Genomic DNA, 5,682 nt, shown 5'->3' on the forward strand with positions numbered 1-5,682 from the left:
TGGATAAGGGGGGGAAAACCAATTTCCGAATCGCACTTTTGCCGCCTCAATCCGAACCAAACATCACGAATGTCCAACTACAAGAAACGCAAGCATGAGGAAACCCCCGATCCGCAAGAAAGTTCCGCGGCCGCGAAGCCAGATCAAGAAAATGCAGCTGAGGCGGCAAGAGCTCACCGTGTGCGCGCAGGGAGACAGAGGGAGTGAGGGGCAGCTCCAATCAAGCAGGGCGAGAGAGGAGAAGCCTCCGTCCGGGAGGAGAAGTAGGAGAAAACACGGGAGAGGAGGGGGGTCGTTGGGGTGGTGTTCTGGACCAAGTCCCCTCTCTCTCCTCTCCTCTGTCTGTCTGTCTAGAGAGAAGAGAAGTAGAGCTGCAAAAGTCCTTGCTTTGCTGTTGCTTCCTCTCTCCACCTCCCTCTCGCCGTTTCTTGCTTTTTTTTCTCACTCTTGGCCCAGGAGGTGACTGCACACTCTATCTCTCCACCTTAAAACCAGTACTGAATCTCAAGTTTCAGAATTTATTACTCGCATTGTTTGTTGTTGGGAATCTATCACCACCTACACTGCAAACTTTTCTTTGTGCATTTTTTTCCTTTCTTTTCCTACCTTTCTCTTGCATCTATGAGCCAGCATCAGAGTTAATATGTCAACACTCTTGTGAAGCACGTCAGCGTCAAATCGATATGATGACGAGACATTGCCTGACATGATACTTGTATAGTGTATATATCAATCTGCTGAGGATTGGTATTTATGGTTTGTTTTTTAACTCCTCCAAAAATGCAAAATACTTCCTGTGTAGCACTCCTATATTTCTTTAAGGGGGAGTAGTTTATATTATACTCCCTCTATCTCAAATATAAAACATTTCTTGTTACCATTTCAAGACTATTTGTTAGATTTATCATAATGTTTAGATCAAATTATACTATTTTAGTATATTTTTCATAAAAAATAGAGATTTATTGAAGATGACACTCCTGATACTCGGATTCTAAATCTCCCACTACTTGAAGCAGGCAAGGTTGAGGTAGGGCATGGGAGGCTTCCTACTCCCACCGCAGCGACGAAAGGCAGATGTCGGTGAAGCTCAATTTTTGGCAACGGGCCTCGATTCCAAGCAAGTTGGGGGAAGTATGGAGGGTCTTCCAGAAATATGGCGATGGAGACGGGTTTGGTGAATATGTTACAGTGTTTTTTACCCTATATGCTTCACATTGGCGGTTATTATGGATCCAAGAGGGATATAAAGACTCTATTAGAGTTGCTCCAATGACTTTGATCCATCATAGCACCGTGTAAAATGTTGTTTTCTAGTAATACAACCTTTAAGAATTTTCTTGGAACACATAAATCAGACAAACTCATTGTTAGAATGTGATCGGGACCATAGACATCAAAACCATGCAATTTACTTGGAAATGGCATTTTTAAGATAGTGAAACATCGAGGAAATTGCTACTTAACTTGAGAAGACACGAGGGAGAAAAGATGCATGAGATAGCTCATATTTGGTTTGCCCTTTATGATCTACTATGCTTTTGCAAGTTGTTCACCATGAGTTTCAGAGCACTTTGACTTTATATGACATGAATAAAAGGCTATCCTTGCGATTTTAATGGCGTCTGGTTAGTTTCTCCCTAAATTTATTACCCCAAATAGGGACTAAAATAGAATGTCTTGGGCATACTCTCTAGTTAGGTCATTCCTTTTCTCTAGAGGATGGGGAATATTTTAACCTAGTTTTTTTTAGAATGGGGGGAGGGGTCCCCCACCTGAATTTTCAAAAAAAAACAACAGCTTTATTCATTAGAAACAACAGTTACATCATTTATAAGAAAATTACAATATTTTTCAAAGGCTCCTCAAACTGATCCCTTGTCAGGAAACCCTAATCTAGCAAGTTCTTAAGCAACCTTATTTGCTTCCCTATTACATTGTTCAAGACTAGTAAGAGAAAAAACAAATGCCATGAAATAGCAATCATCGAAAACTACCATCGTCGCTCCTGCAGATTCTCCTCTATTCTTCATTGTGTCAATGACTTTCATATTATCAGAGTTAATAACAAGACGATTGCATCCCAACTTTTGTGCAAGAGATAAATCCAACCTTAGAGCCAACGCTTCCGCTGTCAGTACATCAGCACACCAATCGGTCTTACAGTTTCGGCCAACAATGATTTTTCCTTTATCATCCCGAAGGACAACACCAATTGCGCCCCTAAGCAGATCATGATCAAAAGAAGCATCCAAGTTTGGTTTTAGAAAAACCATAGGAGGTCTGCTCCACTCCCCCCCCCCCTCTTTCCTAATTGCATTAGGTGAATGGGCATTTACATAGTTTGTCGTTATAGCTCGACCCCATGGACGTCTGGTACGCATCTTGAAACTTTTCCTCACGAACTAGCTTGTGTCTATCCCACCATAGATACCAAGCGGTTATAGCGATCAATTCATGTACATTCTGGAGGCCCAATATAGATAGTTGTTAGTCTGGCATAAGGAGTGAGAATCCCAGAACTGCCTCTCCCATGTGATCAATAGCACAAGCTTTATTAATCACATCGTACAGCCCCAACTTATCCCAAATGGTTGGGTATTCCTCTATCACTATTCCAAGGCAAAGTGTTTTGCTAGAGTGCGAAATTTTTGAAAAAACATGTTTTCTGCAAAGAAAGTGGGAGGACAGTGCAACTCAATAAGATTGCAGAATCTTCATGATCAGGTCAAAGAAAAGCAACGCTAGAAGTGATTCTAGAATTTCCTACCATGAGTGATACGAAAGACTCTACATGAGATATAGAGACTTCAGTCGAACTTGCAGCTGAACCATATTGGTTGGGAAAATTCGTGCAGACCTTCATGGCATGCAGACAAAATATTGTTGAACAAACGATTAAACTATACTTCACAGAGAAACATTGATGGGACCTCACTCTGGAAATTGGCTATATGTCAAAATAATCTGAGATAGTATCCATACACATAATTGAAGTTTAGAACTTGATGAACCCTTTGAGACTTAGAGTCTAGAAAATAGTAATGGATCTATAAACTCACGGAGATAGAAATGTTTAATAATGCTTGAATTGTTACAAATAGTTTATGATAAGATCAAGGAGTTGACTATGACGAGATTGTATCATCATAGCTATACTTAAAGTCAGTGCAGGTTAAACTAGCAATTACTAAATATTTCAATTATGATATATACTATATGGATGTCAAAATGATTCCCATGAGATGGAAATAGAACCAAGGTTGTATGTTTGATACGATCCAAGGTAATTTTGTCGATTGATACATCCATTTTGCATCATGCTTTTATTTTGATATTTATTGCATTATTGACTGTTATTTACAATATGGTACTATACTTATGCCTTTTCTCTCTTATTTTACAAGGTTTATATAAAAGGGGAGAATGCCGGCAGCTGGAATTCTGGACCGGAAAGGAGAAAATCTGAGATAGCTATTCTGCACAACTCCAAATGTCCTGCAACTTACAGATAATTATTTTGGAATATATATAATATTGGGTGAAGAAACTACAGAATGGGACCCACCAGGTGGCCACAAGCATGGGGGGCGCGCCCTACCCCCTAGGGCTTGTGGGGCCCCTAGGCATCGTTTGGTGCCCATCTTCTGCTATATGAAGCGTTTTGACCTAGAAAAAATCATAAGGAAGCTTTCGGGACGAAGCGTCGCCATCTCGGCGCAGAACCTGGGCAGAAGCAATCTAGGGCTCCGGTGGAGCTATTCTGTCGGGGAAACTTCCCTCCAGGAGGGGGAAATCGAAGCCATCATCTTCACCGACGATCCTCTCATCGAGGGAGGGTCAATCTTCATCAACATCTTCATCAGCACCATCTCCTCTCAAACCCTAGTTCATCTCTTGTGTTCAATCTTTGTCCCAAAAGCTCAAATTGGTACCTGTGGGTTGCTATAGTGTTGATCACTCCTTGTAGTTGATGCTAGTTGGTTTATTTGGTGGAAGATCATATATTTAGATCCTTAATGATATTTATTACCCCTCTGATCTTGAACATGAATATGCTTTGTGAGTAGTTATGTTTGTTCCTGAGGAGATGGGAGAAGTCTTGTTATAAGTAATCATATGAATTTGGTATTTGTTCGATATTTTGATGAGATGTATGTTGTTTTTCCTCTAGTGGTGTTATGTGAACGTCGACTACATGACACTTCACCATGATTTGGGCCTAGGGGAAGGCATTGGGAAGTAATAAGTAGATGATGGGTTGGTAGAGTGATAGAAGCTTAAACCCTATTTTATGTGTTGCTTCTTAAGGGGCTGATTTGGATCCACATGTTTCATGCTATGGTTAGATTTATCTTAATTCTTCTTTCATAGTTGCGAATGCTGGCAAGAGGGGTTAATCATAAGTGGGAGGCTTGTCCAAGTAAGGGCAGCACCCAAGCACCGGTCCACCCACAGATCAAATTATCAAAGTAACAAATGCGAATCATATGAGCATGATGAAAACTAACTTAACAAGTATTCCCATGTGTCCACGGGAGCGCTTTGCTTTATATAAGAGTTTGTCAAGGCTTATCCTTTACTATAAAAAGGATTGGGCCATCTTGTTGCACCTTTGTTACACATGTTACTTATTACCTGTTACGAATTATTTTATCACCAAACTATCTGTTACCGATAATTTCAGTGCCTGCAGAAAATACCTTGCTGAAAACCGCTTGTCATTTCCTTCTGCTCCTCGTTGGGTTCGACACTCTTACTTATCGAAAGGACTACGATTGATCCCCTATAGTTGTGGGTCATCAAGACTCTTTTCTGGCACTATTTCCGGGGAGTGAAGCGCCTTTGGTGAGTGGAATTTTGTAAGGAAAAAAATTATATTACGTGCTGAAATTTACCGTCGCTTGTCACTATAGAAAATCATCCGTTGAGGGGTTTGTTCGGGGTATTTTCACATCGACCGGAAGAGCAAGAAGTTGCTCCTCAACCTACTGCACCTACTAAAAATGTTTATTATGAAATTCCTTCGGGTATGATAGACAAACTGCTAGCTAATCCTTATGCAGGAGATGTAACACTACATCCTGATATGCATCTAATCTATGAGGATGAAGTTTGTGGATTATTTAAGCTTGCGGGTTTACCCGGAGATGAGGTCAAGAAGAAGGTCTTCCCTTTATCTTTGAAGGGAATGGTGTTGACATGGTATAGGCTATGTGATGATATTGGATCTTGGAATTACAACCGATTGAAATTGGAATTTCATCAGAAGTTTTACCCTATGCATCCGGTTCATCGTGATTGGAATTATATTTTTTGGCCTCGTGAAGGAGAAAGTATCGCTCAAGCTTGGGGGAGGCTTAAGTCAATGTTTTGTTCATGCCCCAATCATGAGCTCTCAAGAGAAATTATTATTCAAAATTTGTATGCTCGGCCTTCTCGTAATGATCCATCCACGCTCGATACTTCTTGTACTGGTTCTTTTATGAAGAAGACTATTGAATTAAAATGGGATCTTTTGGAAAGAATTAAATGCAACTCTGAAGATTGGGAGCTTGACAAAGGTAAGGAGTCAGGTATAAACCTTGAGTTTGATTGTGTTAAATCTTTTAGGATATCGATGCTTTTTGTGAATTTAGCACTAAATATGGACTTGACTCTGAGATAGTAGCTTCTTTTTGT

At 40.3% G+C, this 5,682-nt stretch overlaps 1 protein-coding gene across 2 annotated transcripts in view; it reads right to left on the reverse strand.

Moving 5' to 3' along the window:
* Positions 1–421, reverse strand: part of LOC119329079 (probable UDP-arabinose 4-epimerase 3) — a 5,897-nt gene extending 5,476 nt beyond the window's left edge. For both annotated transcript variants that reach the window (XM_037602062.1, XM_037602061.1), the window contains exon 1: positions 178–421. The gene's annotated coding sequence lies outside the window, so the exon portion shown is untranslated. The remainder of the gene's footprint in view (positions 1–177) is intronic.
* Positions 422–5,682: the final 5,261 nt, after the last annotated feature.

This window comes from Triticum dicoccoides, chromosome 7A (assembly GCF_002162155.2).
Source record: "Triticum dicoccoides isolate Atlit2015 ecotype Zavitan chromosome 7A, WEW_v2.0, whole genome shotgun sequence".
Lineage (NCBI taxonomy): Eukaryota > Viridiplantae > Streptophyta > Magnoliopsida > Poales > Poaceae > Triticum > Triticum dicoccoides.